Below are 17806 nucleotides of genomic sequence, written 5' to 3' on the forward strand. Positions count from 1 at the left end.
ACATTTCTGGAAGGGTTTTTAATGTCTAATACTCTAAAGTACTCTAAAAATACTGCAGTTCAAGTCCACATTTTTTTAACAATAGATTATGAAGGCAGTATAAAAATTGTTTTCTATAGCTGAAATTCTCTCTATTTACCTGTTAATTAAGGATGGGTCTTTGATTTGTTTAAGTCATCCACAAAGAACCTACTGTCACATACCTGCCATCCACTGAGAGAAATGTATATTTGAGTTGGGGAAAAGTCCAAATTCCTCAAGGTCCACCACCAACAGAAGAGAATCTAAAAGAGAATTTGAGAGCTGCTGTTTTAACACAGCTCCTTGCAGAACTGCCAGGCTGTGTAAGTGGATGCAGGAAGATGTTACAGTTGGCTTACTGTGACAGAGCACTGATATTTTCACTCTGGTGGATCATCCTGGGATCACACTCCTGAGGATGTGCTGGGCTAGGATGCACCATGCAGACCTGTTGCAGGAAAGAATCTGCTTTAACTAATGAGGAGAATAGCAAAAAGAAAACAAGATCTGACAGTTCCTTGATACTAAATGGTGGGACCTAAGCCCATAGCTGTCAAGGTTTTTGCACTGTCAGAAGGGAGATTTTGGGGGTTTGCAGCAAGAGAAACAACTATGATGATTTAGGTTTAACCTCAGCAGTGTCCTGAACCATTATTTAATGATGACTCACCTTGGAGTATGCTAGTTAAATATTTTGTTAAATGGAAGAAATAAAAGTTACTGGTCCCCACAGTTCCATTGTACATAAATAAATGAAATTGTTGAAAAACAGTATGAAAAGGCAGCTAGGTAGCATATAATTATTCCCCAGGTGACATGAAGTAAAATGGGCAATGTAAATCTACTAAAGAGTATAATTATCTCCAGGTACCAGGTCCACATGAGACATTATCTAACACCTGCAAAAGGCAGCAGATTGTTAATTTTCACCTGTTGCATCCATAGGAAATATTGCAGCAAGCAACTAAAAGCAATAGGCAGCTACTTCACATGAATGAAATGTTAAGGACAAAACAGAACTAATGTCTGAGATTTGCGTTAAGGGCACTGGATAAGAGCCAATATGACATAGCAGACTCACTGGGTGAGGAGGTCAATTAAACAAGCATGGTATTCTTCAGTAGGCGTGCTACATCTTTTGTGCCTTCACAGGCACAGTGAAAATATTCTGCTGTGCTGCTGACAACCAACAAGTTACCCAGGGCCTTTACACAGCTGCCTAGCTGTCCTCTGGAGCTCTGCAGTGATGATAATCATGACATCCTGCACAAAGCCAGTCATGCCCAATCGGGTCTGGCACTTCTCCCGTCTGCGCAGCACGGGAGGTACCCCACAGACAGACACCTTGCATGCTGCCTGATTTTTAATATAGATTAATATGTTGAGGTGTGGAGCTGCAAAGGAAATGCCAGTCAAGAAAGCCATTAAGTAAATTAAGTTTTGTCCTGTTTTTGTGTAAATGTGAAAATGGAGACATGATACTAAGTGACATCTATCAAAGTCTGCAGATGACATAGGGCATGTATCTCCTGTCAGAGAATGGATTCTGCTGGTTGATCCTATACAGTCAAAAGCATTTACATAATCTGTAGAAAGAGGAGCTTTCAGGAACAAATGCTAGTAAATAGCCTAAAGAGTGCTTCAAATGCAGAAAAATTAAAGTTGATGATTTTTTTAGAAAAGTTGCCTTCTGTCTTCAATTAAAAAATAAAAATCTAATGAATCAAGCATTTTACTGCATGATATGAAATTTCAAAATTGAGATCTGCATTTATCTTTTAGACTACTCCAGTGGATGTAAACTGAAGTATCCTAAAGCAAGCTACTTCCAGTGTTTCTAAACACACAGTCACCTTTCCTTACTACTGTGGCATGATTTAGAATGAAGTCTTGCAAATGAAGTTTGCAAAGCATTTGATATTGCAAGGACCTCTTGCTTGGCTCAATATTTGGAGGGATTTTGATTTACTGTTACTGTACAATATATTTTATAAACAGAGGGATGAATGTGTTTAGGACTCTTCAAAGGATAATCCTGTACACTTTGATCTTAGCAAAAGATGGATATTATTCTATAAAATAAGTAGTATTTTCAAGATTTCAAAACTTAATGCTTAACTATCACAACCTTTTAAATATGAGGGTTCCAAAGCATTAGTTACTACTCAGAACCTTAACTGCATTTAAGAACATCACATTACAAATCTAGAATATGCATGTTAATACCATTAATAGAGAAGTAGGTAAGTAACCAACCCACTAATGGTACTGTAAAAAACAGATACCATGTTTATGTGACACCAATTAACAGCATGTTTTTGAAGAATGCCAACTTGACAAGTCATTGACAAGTACTGGAAACTTAAGTCTCAAGAGTATATGAGACATGACAGAGGCAGCATGAGTTCTCCCACCCTTCTTTCCCAATACTCTTCAGGCCTGACTTGCCATATTCTGTGGAAAAAATTAATTTGCTGTGCCTGCTCCACAGTTGTTATCTGTGAGTGACCACCAGCAGGCCTGCTGGCTAGTGCCAATTTTGACAGTGGATTATGTTGTGAAATGACATTTGGTTTTTGTCCTTGCTCAATAGCAAACAGTGGTAAAGAAGTAGGTCACAAGACAACTTCCTAGGATAGGAAGGTGGCAGAGTTTTATGGGCAAACAACTTTATCTGTCCTTTTCTTTTAGGTTATGTTTGGTTACCAGGGGGAAATAAAGGGAAGAAAAAAGTTAACCTGCCTGAAAGGAAGGAGCTTATGTACAGAGCAGAAAAAGATTCGATTGCCTGAAAGTAAAAGTGCCTATTAGAAAGAAAATAAACATTGCCTGAGAGAGGAGCTTACCCACTTACTTCAAAAAGCCTGACTGCTTCCAAAAAAAGAATTCACCTGCTAGGATTCAGCTCACTGGCTTTTCTGTCATGTGCTGGAAAGCAAAACGCTGAAGCAAGGTCTATACTCATTACTTCTGCTGCTATAACACAGTCAAAACAAGGCCATCAATTAATTTCTGCACAATAGCTTCTTTAGTTTTCAAATCTACTGTGCTTTGCTTACTGCTTTCAAAGCAATCTTGGAAAGTAAGGGTGCTATGAAAAGTGCTAATCTTTTCATCTTTTTTGTATGGGTTTAAGAAGGGAACAGAGTCTAGAAGTTATTCATCACTTACAAGGCATAACATGAAATTTTCTTGTGCTTTTGAAGTGATTCCCCTGCATAAAATTGACTAAACTGATTAAAGCAACTGTTGAGTTGAAAGTCTTCCAACCAAGGTCTGAAAAATGCCTTCCTGTGAAATGTTTAATATTTCTTTTTGTATGATCTCCTTATTAGGCTGTTCAACTTTGTATCCTAGGAGAATTATGATTTTTCAGGAAATTGGATTCTATCTCCTCACTCATTCTGTGGCTGACACCATTTGCTTGGAGTTTTGCTTTTCAGAACTGACCATTTTATTTCAGACATTTAATTTTTTAGAAAACAATTTTTTTCTGCAGCATAGCACATTACTTAATTATTACATGCCTTGATTTTCAGGACCCACCCCTACTAAGTTTTATGTAAAATGAATAAGTTATGTTTAAAACAAAATCATTATCAAGAAGTCATGTCTAAAATTAAGTTTTGGCATAATGAAAATATATAAGGCATTTTTAATACTGTATTTGTCCAATTAAAGCATTTATTTTTATGATATATGAGATTGTCACAGCATCACGGAATGGTTGAGGTTGGAAAAGACACCTGGAAGGCATCATGGTCAAGCAGGGTGGCCCAGAACAGAACCATCTCCAGACGGATTTTAAACATCACCAGTGATGGAGACTTCAAAACTTCTCCAGGCAGTCACTCTGTCAGTGTTCAGTCACCTCTCTGTACTCTGTGCACATAAGTGCACTTCTATTTTATAGATATTTTATATCTACAGATATCTATTTAACCTATGTATTTATGATAAAATGCATGTTTTATCTGTGTGCTTGCAACACAGATTATATATTTTTTTCATGCCCTCTCATTAAAAACAAATAACCACAGGCCACATTACACTGAACCCTGAACCTTTTCATAGCATAGCTTCTGTCCTTATTAATCTTTAACAAATCCTTTTTGGGAAAAGAAAAAGCAAATGCAAATGGATATCCATTTTATGTTCACATATTAAGACCCCAGTGTAGCTGATTTTCGTTCCCATTTAGCTAGTTGGGTATACCTGGTAAGGAGGGTGCACTTCTAGATCCTCACATGCATCCTTACCATCCACAGACCTATGCTGCTGAAGACATATCAGGAAGCCAGACTGTGCAAGATGCAGCAATGTAAATAATTTAAAATAATATTATTTAAAATAATTCTTAAAGACTTCAAATTAAAAAAAAAAAAAAAAAAAAAAGGACCTGGAATACTTTGTACTTTATTATATTTGCGTATATATTTTTAGACACTACATTATCTATTCATAGTTCAGCAGGTATGCCAGGCTCATCAGTTTCTAAATTATTTGCTGGCTTCCTGGCACACCTCTTAGTTATTTTTATCTGATATTTCAAATAAATTATAAAATGCCTTGAATTGCATGATTAGTCCATTATGTATTCTGTTTATTACAATTATATGAACTTTTGATTAACCTCCATAAGTTTCATGAATAAATTACCTGGATCGAGGAAACTGCCATTTAATGTTACAATGTTCCAGTGAGGAGTTTCCAAGAGATTAGTCTACCTTTTTTAGAGGCAACTTTTTTCCTCCCTGCTTCTTTTAAAAGGATGACATGCTGCCATTGCTCAGGTTTTATGAAGAACGTGTGAATCTATTTGCAACCCCCTTAAAATGAATGGGTGCAAAATTTACTTACAGAATCACATCTTTGGAAGATGCTTTGTGCCCTTTTATTGATGGCACAGCCATTTGAACATGATGAGGATAAATTGTGCTAATTATCATGAGGCTTCTAAGCTGTACTAAATGATAGTCCAGAAATTTCTTCCCTGTGTCTTCTGCGAGCGGTGTTGAACAATTTCTTGTTGGGAAATATAAAAAACTTCTCTATATTCCACAATGCATTTACCATGAGGAAGAATCATAAGATTAGATGGTTGCCAAAGACTTGGCTCTGCTTTTTCCCAAAGATCCTCCCTTATCCATTTCATAGAGGTCTGTTTTGTGGATGGCAAGTTCCATTCAGGCAGATTAATGGAACAGCACCACCATTTTATAAAAGTGAACAAGGAAACAGAACAGAACAGAAACAGAACAAAAAATTATGGGAGGTGTAGCCTTTGGGTACATGCTGAAGTCAGGAGGGAGTGCAATGACCAAGACAGCATCTTGCCTCGAGGCAGCAACTAAATTGATTACATTCAACACTTGTTGTGTGTTGTAGGGTTAAGACAAGATAAGAAGTGGGAGAGTTTTCAGGTATTCTGTCAAAAACAAGTAGTAAACCTCCAGAGACAACCTGCTGGTAAAAGAAAGCCTAATGTCATAGGGATTGACTAAGCAGAGAGAGGTAAGGCTCTGCAGAAAGAGGTAAGGCTCTTTCTTCTCTGACTAACTGTACAGAAGACCTTTTAATACAGAATAAAAGTATGAACTTGAAGCATTTAATCACAATGACATAGGGTCTGTCTGCAAGAGTTGAGTATCACAGAGATGTCCACAGGAGCATCTCAATGCTGGTCCTCAACAGTATCACAGCAATCCAATAGCTCAAAAAAAAGAGTGTTTGTGCAGTAGACCCTCAAGAGGTACCCAGGAAGGCCCAAGGAAGTTTGGGAGACCTTGAAAGAGCAATAGTGAGACTGAAAGGGTGCTGGACAAGCCATCAGAACCCAGTGGGTAGGGTCTTCTGGCCTGGCTCAGCAGTGTGTGTGCAGCTGTTCCAACTGGATGTTGATATAGAAAATACAGGATATTTCACCCTTGTCTTAGCGAATCTTTAGACTGATCTTAGAAGACAAAATTTCATAAGTATTTCTTAAATAAATACATGAGGTCCTGTAAGGTCAGAATAATCTGGGGGCTGAGTTCAAATTTGATGGAAAACTACTGGGAATGATCATCTAATGAGCCTCAGCTATAAATATTATTATTAATATACTGATCATATCTTTTTCTATGCTGCTTTTTCATAGGAGATAGACAGAGATGGTGCCAACTGCTCTCAGCAACTGGCAGAAACAGAGCTGGCTGAAAACCAGCTTGTTGCAGCTCAGATTGGTTAGATAGATGACATTCAGGAGAAGTATTTCAGACTCAGAATACTGCAACAAACTATTCCTGAAATCTTTTTATATTAGACTTAAATTTCTGTGGGTTTCACAGATCTATTTAGGGTCAGCTTTCCAGGGAAAAATATAACACTGCTGATCATACGTGTTTTCTCTTGTGGAAGACTATACTCACAGTAAATGTACTCCCTTTTCTGTGATCTGTAACCACAAAAGTCCCGAGATGTCTACAGGAGAGGAAAAAGTGCTAAGGCCAAGCACCCCAGTGACATTACTCTTCTCAGTGAGTACCAGGGTGCCAGCTGAGTGAAGGCAAGTGAGAGCCAGGAGACTCAAATGATAACAAAAGAGTGGGGACTAAAATGAAAAGCATTATTCTATTGATCCACATACCAGTACAGATGATAGAAAGCAAACAAAAGAGATAAAGATGAAGAGATACGAACATTTTTAAGTGTTAAAAGAAGATTTTTTTTTTAAGTAAATGTGAAAGGATAGGTAAGATTGTAAAATATGTTCTTTCTACAGGATAAAGTCAGGAGCATTAGAAGTGTAAAGAGGCATGAATTTAAGTAAGAGAACTATTTATTATAAAAACTAACAATGCATGTAGTTGAAGTTCAATGATATTTCTTTACAGCAACCCCACCAAAGAGTGTTAGAATTACATAGGATTCTGTGAACTTTTTGATGTATTTTCCTTCTGTTTCCCAGAAACAATAAAATAATATACAGGAGTCCTTTTGCTTTCCTCAGCTCAGTGACATTTTGCAAAAGGTAAAGTAATGCTGCACCTACTGACTTCCCTTGTCTATTTACAAGAGGAAATGTCATCAAGCATTCAAAATGTCACTACCTACTGGGGTGATGTCATGGAAATATCCCTTCCCCTTCAGATGCTGGTGTTTGGAGCAATAAACCATAATCTGCTTAAGGAGATGATGGTTTGGTAGGCAAATGGGACCGAGCTTAATAACTACAAAATGAATTGTGGAGCAAATACATTTGCCAAGGCTGAAGACATTTTCCAAGGAGCTCAGACAAATGTTCAGTACTGTTGTCTGCCTCTGTCATGGTTTGACACTGGCGCAATGCCAGCACCCCCATGAAAATGCACCTTCCCTAAATAAATGCTGTGAGATGTTATCAGGGACAGAGCAGAGCAGGCACAAGCTTAATAACAGAGGAAAAAAAACTTTATTAAACTACTACTAATACAGAAAACACATAAACTAAATCCAGGATGAAGACCTTTTAAAACCACCCCTCCTCCTCCCAATTCTAAACACACCCAGCCATGAAACATCACCCGGGATTCTTGATCAAATTACCACCCTTCAGGTAATCTATGCTTAAACTATCAAGGGAGAGAGAAGTCTCTCTTGCACCACAGGCCCCCCAGGAAACACAGCTGCCCCCTGTGTTTCCCTGTCACACATGGCAACCACTTGGAAGAAAAATCTGCCAGTGTGACACTCTCCTTTCTATGTCACAGTGCTCTCACCACCGTGCATAGACAGACTGCTCATAGGGCTCCTTTAAGGATGCTTTGCCACGGACCCAAAGATATAACAGTTCAGTTTCTCATCCTGGGACTACAGTCCCCCCCATTTTCCCCTGGGGCCGAGGGGTCCAAAAACAAGACTCATCTTCTTCCCGAAGACAGAGGGTATCACCATTCCCTCTTCAGCTCTCTTCGTTTCTTGCCATTCTTGTGCTGTTCGAAGCTGAAACAGGTCTCCCTGGGTCACCACTGCATCCCCCTAAAATGCAGTCTCTATTGCAGGAGATTTTGGTTCAGTCCATGGCTAACAAGAAAAGTCCAGCTAAAAAGCTACTTCATCATCTCCTCCCACCTAAATATTTCTTCTTCTAACATCTCAGGTCCCGGACTATCTCTCTTCCACTACAAATCAAGGAAGAGTAATACTTTCAAAAAGCCCTCATTCCCTCAAAAGGGTTAAAAGTTCAGACTCCCTGGACGGCCGATATCTCAGTCCGACGTTCCGCCTCCCACGCTGGGCATTTCCCCCCCCCTTCTCCTTCTCCTCTGCCGGCAAATTTCCAGGTGCCGCCAGGCTCTCCGTCTCTTTTTCCCACATGGGGGGGCAAAGGCATCTCCGCTTCTCTCCACCCTTCCGTCCACAGGAGCTGGCTGGGTTCCAGACCCTCAGCCCCCTCGGCCTACCTGGACAAGGCCGCGTGGCTTCCCCTCCCCCACCCAGCCTAAGGCTGGGCAGGGGGAGAGTCTGCACTCTCTGACGACCGAAACAAAAAGAAACAGTTCTCCTGGGAGTTCTTGCTTTTAACCCCCTGTGTTCTCAGAGGCGTGTCCATACTTTCAGTGGTCACTCCAGGTGCCAATATCCAAACCTGACCACTGATTAGTTTGACCCAACTTCCTGGAAAAAATTCACTTCCATGTCAAACCACGACAGCCTCTTAAGCCAATTACTGCTGCAATGCAGACAAAGAGGTGCTGTGTCTGCTACTTAGCCATCTTGTAACAGTCCTTTAAAAGTGTCATGTACACAGAGAGGCATATTTGTAATCTTTATACTAAGTACACTTCACCTTAATTGCATCACCTCATGAAATTATATAAACAAGACTTTTGTATTTGTGCTAGAGATCTTCTTAAGCTGTACAAATAAGAGTTGCTTATAAATTTCACAGGATAGTTAGTAGGTTTAGGACACACACTTTTGGTGTATTTATTATTTATGCAAAACCGACATAATTCTGAAATTTCTTTCTGTCATTAAATGTCTACCAGATTCATATCCTGCTGTTTATTTCTTGCTTGTACGCAGACTTTTTTCTGATTCCTAATAAAACATAAGCCATAAAACTAAATAGTTTTCAGAAACAAATTATTTGATATGAGTTATCTACTTAATTTCTTCATTATCAAATATGGCAATAAATATATATATGACAACAAAAATGTCTTTAAACAAAGACTAACATTATGTCCCATTTCTATTTCCGTCTGTTTTATCCAAGAGAGACATACACTGATTCTTGTAGCCTGAGGACTTGCAGGCATAGGCATAAATCTCAAAATGAATCCAAAATTGAATCTACATTATGATGTTAAAAAAAATCCACTTCTGTTTTATTTTGTGGTCTGCTTGTTAGGGTTTTTGTTTTATTTTGTTTTTAACAATTTTTTATTTCTGATTAAATTGCAGCTAAAACTTAAATAAATATATGTAGCACAGTGATGGTTCTCCTAATCACTCATAGCCTGTTACTGCTGATCTCAGCACCATTATTATGGCACTCAGCTTCAGAGGCCTTTCGAGCACTGAGAAGCAGCTGTGTAAAACCTTATGATAGACACCAGTTTGAGATTTCTAGCCCCTAAAATTAAGTATGCACTGAGTTTCTCAGTCCTACCACCAAGCTAGCAGTTTGGGGTATATTTGTGAAAATTCTCTGGTGAAAACACTGCTTTCCATTAGCTTGCAGAAGAAAAAAGGTGACTGTGAAGGATAAATAATTTTTACTCACATTTAACCTGAGCATCTGAACACTTACCCAAGGTCATTCAGTAAGTCAGTGGCAGGACTGTCTGCAAGATTTCCTCCATCTTCTATGCTTTCACTATCGGGGCCTTTTTTTAGTTTTCTCACATTTTTATAGATCTTTCCAGCCTGGCAAAATTCACTGGGGTTCCGATGAGTTGAGAGCCAGTGCACAGCTTATCTGTATCTCCTAAATTTCTGAAGATTTCCTATCACAAGATTACACATTTATTTTTAGTAGCTGTACAACTTCTAATGGGAGCATAAACCCCAAGACAAGCTAAGTTTATAAAATTATCAGAAAAACTTAAGATTCTCAGACTTCCAAATGATTCCATTAGCGTCAATGAGTAGGATGAATTTTGTGGAGATAAAGTTATACACAATCCAAAATTCATCTGAATATTCCAAAGTTAAATGAAAGAGCTGGTCTCTGGAGATAAACTGAGAAAGCATATTCTTCTTATTTGCTTCAGCTAAATCTTTACCAATTTTTTTTAACATTTTTGCCTCTCATGCTATTTATAGGGATCACTTATTAATGTCTCAGTTCAAATTAATGTGAGGATGCAAGTGCCCTCATCCCGAAAGTTCGTTCAATTTTATCTGCTGAAATAGAATTTTATATGTGATATTAAAATAATAAGGTTGTATCTACATAGTGCAGACACCAGAGGATCACTCAGAGACACTGGAAAAGGAAAAAAAACCAAGACATCAAAATGAAGACAAACCCCCAGTACTCTCCAAATGTTGTTATAACAGGATTTAAGATTCATTGGACCATTATAATAATCTTTTCACTTACTCCCATGCAACTGAAATACTTTATATTACAGCAAATGAAATCTGTATGTCTTATCTTCTTGCAAAAATGAATTAAAAAAATACTAAAAATATTTACATTAAAGTCAACTTCTGGACTACAAATGAACAGCCTGGAGATGTTGTACAGGTGAAACACTGTTGTCCTAGCTTGCAGGTTAGCTTTAAAAGCAAAATCATTTTGATATTAAAGCTAACCAGCTAATCTCCATTAAACAAGAATTTAAGGAAACTGATATATATATTTTATTACAAAAATATTTTCCAGTTTTCAAATATTTATTTCTTAATTTAGAAAATCTATGTTTATTACTCTTGAACTAAACTGATTAGGAAAGAAGTGAACTGTTACCTCTCACAGACTTGTAGCTACAAACATTCAAATCCAAAACAAAGACACGTCCTCTGGAAGTTTCCAAATCATGCAATGCAAAACAAACTCCGGCTGACATTAGTAATTGAGGCAATCACTACAGATATATCTATATTATGGTTCCCAGGAAAAAATTACTCTATTTGTCACAATTTGGGTGATCCTCAGTTTCTCTTAGGAAAGATCCAAGCACACATCCCTTTTTCACACCATTTCCCTACAGAGAATTGCTAAAAAACTTCCCAGCTTCTCCAGCATGAGCAGTTAGCAGGCCAGCTAGATAGGGTGTAGCAGCAGGTCTGCAGATCTGTCCTGAAATATAACCTTAATCCAAAAGAATTGAGAATACGACATTAAAAATTCATGGTATTAAAGAAATATTTGTTTCAGCTACCTTATTTTGTCCTGGATAATTGCTTTTACCTTTGCTTGTAATTTGACATTATTGAATGAACATGTGACAAAAGAAATATTTAGCTTTCCATTGCAACTGTTGAAAGAAATGGGCCTGATGGAAGCAACTGAGCCATAACTGATCCTCAATGACTCTCTGGTAGGACACAGCAGCCCATGGGCTGAGAGAAGAATGATACTCTGGAAGTTCTGCCTCATGAATTATACTTGTTTAGAATACACAGCTGGGCACAGAGATGGTTTAAATCCCCTGAACTGACACTCTCTTCGGGTGGACAGGTCTCCCTTGTGCAATTAGACACAGTATTTGGCAGTGCTTCATGGTTTCCTAGGCAGAGTGCTCTGGTTTGAGTTCTTTCCTGAAAGACAAACTCCAAGGAGGATGTTCAATTTTTCAGCCACCTGAACACTGACTTTAAAGAGCTCTTTCTGACATCCAGCTTTTGGCTCTGCCTGCTCCCCTGTTGCTATTTTATCATGCCCACTAGGCTGTACATGAAGCACCTGAAGGATGGCTGTGAAGTTACAAAACAAAAAAATATCCTTCACATCCGGGCACATCCTGCCTGCTGGAGCACAGCATGGCTCAGGGAAGGTTTTAGAAGCACTGAAAGAGTAACTGCATTTTATTTCCGCACTCTTGAGGAGTCCTTTTGAGGACTATAGGAGAACAATGCACATATACCCAGGTTCTACAGCCCTGCGATACAAAATTCTGCAAGTATGAACAAAGCAAAAACTAGTAGATTATCAAGATCATCCAAACAGAGGAATCTATGAAATAAATTAACTCTCCAGGCACAGATAAAAAAATTTCTGATCTTTAGCACCTCCCATTTAATAATGTTAAAGCTCATTACAAATAGTAATAAGCCATGCCTCGTGAAGGGTAGTAATATTAATAGTATATTTTTGGCCAGCAGTCTGATTTTCATAACGTGCCTGTTCATTCATTCATATATTTTATGAGTATAATTACAACAACTGTGTGTTTCTGTTGGCCTGTTATGTGCATAAGTAGCTATTTGCATCTTCAAATATCTCATTTATGTGTATGGTCACTGTTATGTCTATGTGTATAATTTAGATATGCAATTGCAAACATCTTAATGTTCACATATTTATAAGAAAAAATGTCCATAAGCTAAGCCATACATCCTTGCAGTGTCAACTTTGTGGCAGAAATGTGAATGCAGCACAAATTGTCAGACTCCCAAGCCTGCAATTTAATCACAGAGCCTCACATAGTAGAAGAAGAATGAGAGACGTAAGAAAGCTGAAGGAAACAGCCCAGTAAGGATAATGGTGATCCACTTCAGACTCCCTTTTTGACTTTGTTGAATTGTTAAGTCTAAGAGATAAGCCCTGTTGTTTCAAAGAATAGATCACCCTGAGTGATGTCTTGTGAAATAATCCTGTGGGAGTAATAAAGCAGCAGAGATTCAACACCAATCTTTGCAAAGATTGATCAACATGCTTCTTTTTATTCTGTTCTTTAATTTGTAATCTATTGAATTGGAGGATTTTAAGTTGCTGGACATTTTCCAAACACTTCTATTATCTGGCTACTGTATAGATTTGTAATCCAGTCTTCTAGGAACAACAAAATAAACCACAAATGTGATTCTGTGATTCTAAAGGATATTTGTGTTAAAGAAAAAAATTGATTTAATTCACTGAGCTATCCAAAGTAACAATTCTTGTTGAGCCATAACATAGAGCGCATGGCTATAGGGCAAAAGGAAGCAAAGTGAAAGAAAACATCAGGAACTTTTCTGGAAAAACTATATTGTGTTTCCTGAAAAGGACTACTAACCTTTGAAATCATACTAAATGTAATTCAAAACATCGCAACACACACACACACAAACAAAAATTATGAATAGCAAATAAGAAGAAAAAAACACAAAAAATCTGTTTTCTCTAGGGCATCAGGAGGCACATGAGAGCAGAAAGGCAACAGAATCCACAATCTTTAGACAAGGCCTGTATCAGGATCTATAAAGGTCCCAGATTCAGCTCTCTCAGTTCAGAAAAATATTTTCTTTCTGTGTGACTGACAAGACACAACAGAAGTGAAACAACACCTTGACATCAAGAGCAGGCTGGACATGGCTGGAGCTGATGTCCAAATTTGTGACCCAATACCTTACTCCTTAATAAATATACTTCAATATATGAAGCAGCTACCTCTTTGTTTTGTTCAACATTCATAACTACCACCTTATTTATCAAGAATGTGACAAGTTAGTTTAATATAAAGCATGTAATCACATCCATCACAATTTCAGTATTTTCACACATAATTAACTTATGCTTTCTTGAAACAAAGCCCTTCAGACATCCTTAAGAGGTAGATGCTTAAGTTCCCTAAAAAAAGAGCAGCAGATGTGACAGCTGTATACAAACACTCCCCCAAGACCACCTCTAATCTATTTTTTTTCCAGTTTAGTAGGAGACACAACAAGTAAGTGGTCCACTTGGACTAAAATCAGAGGTTCTCCTCCCTTGAGTGTAATATTCCTGGTGGGAAAGGAGAAGAACAAAAAAGTGACATAGCTACAGGTAACACTGGGTTATTCGGATAGAAAGAAAAATTCTGAAATTTTCCTTCTTCCTTTCCAAGTTAGTTCTTTTTGTCTATTGAGAAAATTTAAAAAAAAAAAAAAAAACAAAAAAAAAAAACAAAAAAAAAAAAAAAAAAAAAAAAAAAAAAAAAAAGGAAGTAATCCAAAGACCATAGACCAGAATTTGAAACTTATTTCACTTCTCTGAAGGTGGAAGAAAATGGCAGTTTACTAATCCGAGGCCTTTGTCTTTTGCTGCATCAGTCAGGTTACAGAATTTTGCCTGCGAACTGCATTGCTGTCACTGATGGTTATGATTACTCACTAGAACTGAATAATTTTTAACACCTGAAATGGATAGCAGGTATTCCAGCACCTGTACATCCAAAGAGTGTATATGTGTCTAATGCCCCATTATCCTCCAGGGTAATCTTGCCTACTTTTTCCTATTGCTGTCACTTGTGAACTGGTGGGATCTCGCAGCTTTGTTTTGTTGAAATAAATTCCAGCTGCCAAATTTCTATTCCAGTTTGAATTTTGATTTCATTACTGCCAACAAGAATCTACTTATTCCTCTCTTCCACATTTTATCTCACTATGAAGAATCCTTTCTGACAAGTAGGGATACAAAAGGTGACTTTTGCCCATGGATATTCAGTACATCACCTATATCAAACTAATCAGACACCCTTTTGCCTGATTATATGAGTAAGTAGGTGACTCTATTTGCAAATATTCATTAATGCTTTCGTTATTTTTCATATTACTTTAAAGTCATTAACACATTGGGTGAAATTATGATCTCAATTACAGAGGAGTAAATCTGAGGTAATTACATGAGCACAGAATATGATAAAAATCTGGTGCAAAATAATTAAACCTTTCAGTTGCTCTTGGTGAAACTTCACTAGTGGAATTATATAAATTAATAAAGACCACCAAGATGTTTGATGTCAGAGAATTCGCAGATACACAGATAGTGAAAATGAAGTCTTCATTTGCATTGTTCACGGGATACATATCAAGTAAAGCAAACAAATGAAGCCTCAAGGTCCTGGTAATCAGTGTTAGAACTACTTATGATCTTCACCCTTTCGGTGGGAACAAGACTAATCCGCTTGACAAACTGAGCGTCAATGACCTTTGTTAAAAATTCATTGAAACCTCACTGGGTAAATAATAACTATTAACCTTAAATTATGTGGACATATAATTATCCAGACTGGATTCTCTGCACACCTATTACAGGGGCACAGCCTGTCTCCCCCAGCATCCCCCCCCCCCCCCCCCGCCCATACACACATTGGCAAGTTCTTATTCTAAACACATTTACAGATGCAAAAACATTAAACAAACTTTTCACTGTTGAGATAAAAAAACCAACAATGTGCTACGAGATAGGAAACATTAGAATTAAAATTGCACATAAACATATTCCCATCTCTACTAGTACGTGCATATGGATTTCAGTTTTGGGCTTCACTCACATTCTCCTACAGGAACCCTCTCCTTCAGCACAGGATGGTGCACACCCAGAGAAGCCCTTCCATTTTCTTTTTTTCTATTCAATACTGGTTTTTTATATCCTGAACTACTACAGAAATAAGGATGGTAAATTTCTTACTCTGTAGCATTTGACTGCTTCATCAACATTAACATATGTTGTTCTTTCAACAGCATTTATTCATAATACAGGACAATTCCTGTCATATAGGAAGTTTGTATATGTGGGGAAAAAGTGCTCAAAAGATGGTCAAGGCAAATGTTGAGTGGAAGGAAATACAGAAATAGATAATACAATCCTTTAAAAGTATCTGCATAAGGCCTCAGTTTTAGAGGAACTGGGCTATGCATCATACACTCACACAGTCTCTGGGGAGACTTCAACAGCTGGAGCATTTCCTCACCTTCTTGGAGAGCTTGGAGAAGCGCCCACCAACTCCAGAATATTTCTTGCCTAACCTGGGGTGACATGAAGGGATTTGTTTGTTTGTTTGCTTGTTTGTAAGTAACCTGAAGTGCAGGCAGGGAGAAGCCAGAGGTGGCTCAATTTGGTGACAGCCTGTCAGGCAGGAAGCCAGGCTCTGGGATGTGGGCTGGACCTGGCACTGGAGAGCTCAGGAGATTGCTAAAGTTGCATTGGGAATGATACCTACCAACACAGATACCGGCTGTAAACACTGCAATCACTTTAAAAACAAGGAGCCACTGGGCAAAAAGATTAAAGTAAAAATGCTGATACTAATTATGTGTGACCAAAATCAGTGAAATAGGATAATTTCTTGCAGCATGTGTTATAATTTTATATCCAGAGGTCATAAATACAGTTCTCCTGGACACCAGCTGCAGTACTGAAGGCTCAGCCATCCTCCCACATAGGTATCAGGTCTCCAAGTCAGGGAAAAAGTCTTTGTATCTCTGTCTGGTTGAGCATTTCCCTGAGAATCTATGACAGATGAAAGGATAGCATCTAATTTACCCAGCTTTCCTTGACAACAGAGTAACAACAAAATAATTTAAAATTTGAAGGCAAATACAGTTCATTGTTAACAGAAAAGACTGCTGCTTCTTTTTAACCCCTCCTTTTCAGGTCAATCCTTTTTTCCCCTACCTCCTCAGCTTCATGTCCAAAATAAAAATAAGCTGATTTAACTCATAAAACTATATTCACAATATTTTTAAAGATTGTCTTTTTCATCCCTTAAAATTATTTGAAACAAACAGTCAAACAACAAGCATTTCAAAAAGTCAGCCACTTGGATGTTTGAAAAGACATTTTTCTTCTTTTGCCTAAATTTTTTAAAACTGACCTTGAGTACTTTCATAACCTGCAAACTGCATTTTTTGCAAGGTAAAATTTCCTAACTTGCTGGTTTGACTGAGTGATCTCTGTAATTTTTCAGCATGTTGTTTTCCCGCCAAAATTATTAAATGTAGATAACATAAATGACTTAAACAAAGACCTACTATGAAAATAGTCATCAGTAGTGATCAATACTGGTGATCAATACTTTATTTCTATTGGTCCAAACCTTCACAGTGTTTCTTGTTGCATTAGTGGCTAGGTGTAGTCTCCCCCAGACCAAATTAGAACAATGCATCACCATAATTTCAGTAAACATGAACTTTAGGCCATTATTATGGTTAAAAGATATGGATATTCTCAGTTCAGTCAGAGAGAAAAAGAGGTTTTTCTAACCAGGCAAGAGCCTGGGAAACAGTTGGGAAAGAATGTAAATCATTCTCTAATCTCTCTTGTTGTTCACATTGTTTATAGATATGTTCTACCACCGTGCGTCATTCACTGCACACCAATGGTGTGAGATGTTTTTACTCTAAGACCAATGAAATTAGTCCGCACAATGTTCTCTATATATAGAGCGGTGCATTTGAAATAAATCAGTTCATTCCTTGCCTTCTGAATTGGAGTCATTCTGTTCCCGTCCTGCCTCAACAGTGACAAAAAGACAATGTGACATTTCACTTGCATAGAAGAAACTTTATGTTATTGGTTAGCTTTGCCAATTCATCAGTGTGTTTTTGCACCATGCAGATATTGCTGATTCTTATATTTTTTTCATTTTTTTCAAGTAAAAGGAATAAAAAAATAATTGTGCAGAATGCTCACAGTATTGCATCAGTCAATGCCACCATTTTCTCCTCAGAGACACAGAGGATAAAAAAAAAATCTTATCCTTATTTTGCACCTTTTTTCATTTTTATGTAAATCACTATCCAAAACCAATATGTCATCTTTCTGGAAAATGTCATCATGAATCTACAAGAGAAATGCATTTTCAGTTGTGGGGAAAAAAGATAGCAAAAGCTTTAAAGATATCTG

Source organism: Vidua chalybeata, chromosome 4 (assembly GCF_026979565.1).
Source record: "Vidua chalybeata isolate OUT-0048 chromosome 4, bVidCha1 merged haplotype, whole genome shotgun sequence".
Lineage (NCBI taxonomy): Eukaryota > Metazoa > Chordata > Aves > Passeriformes > Viduidae > Vidua > Vidua chalybeata.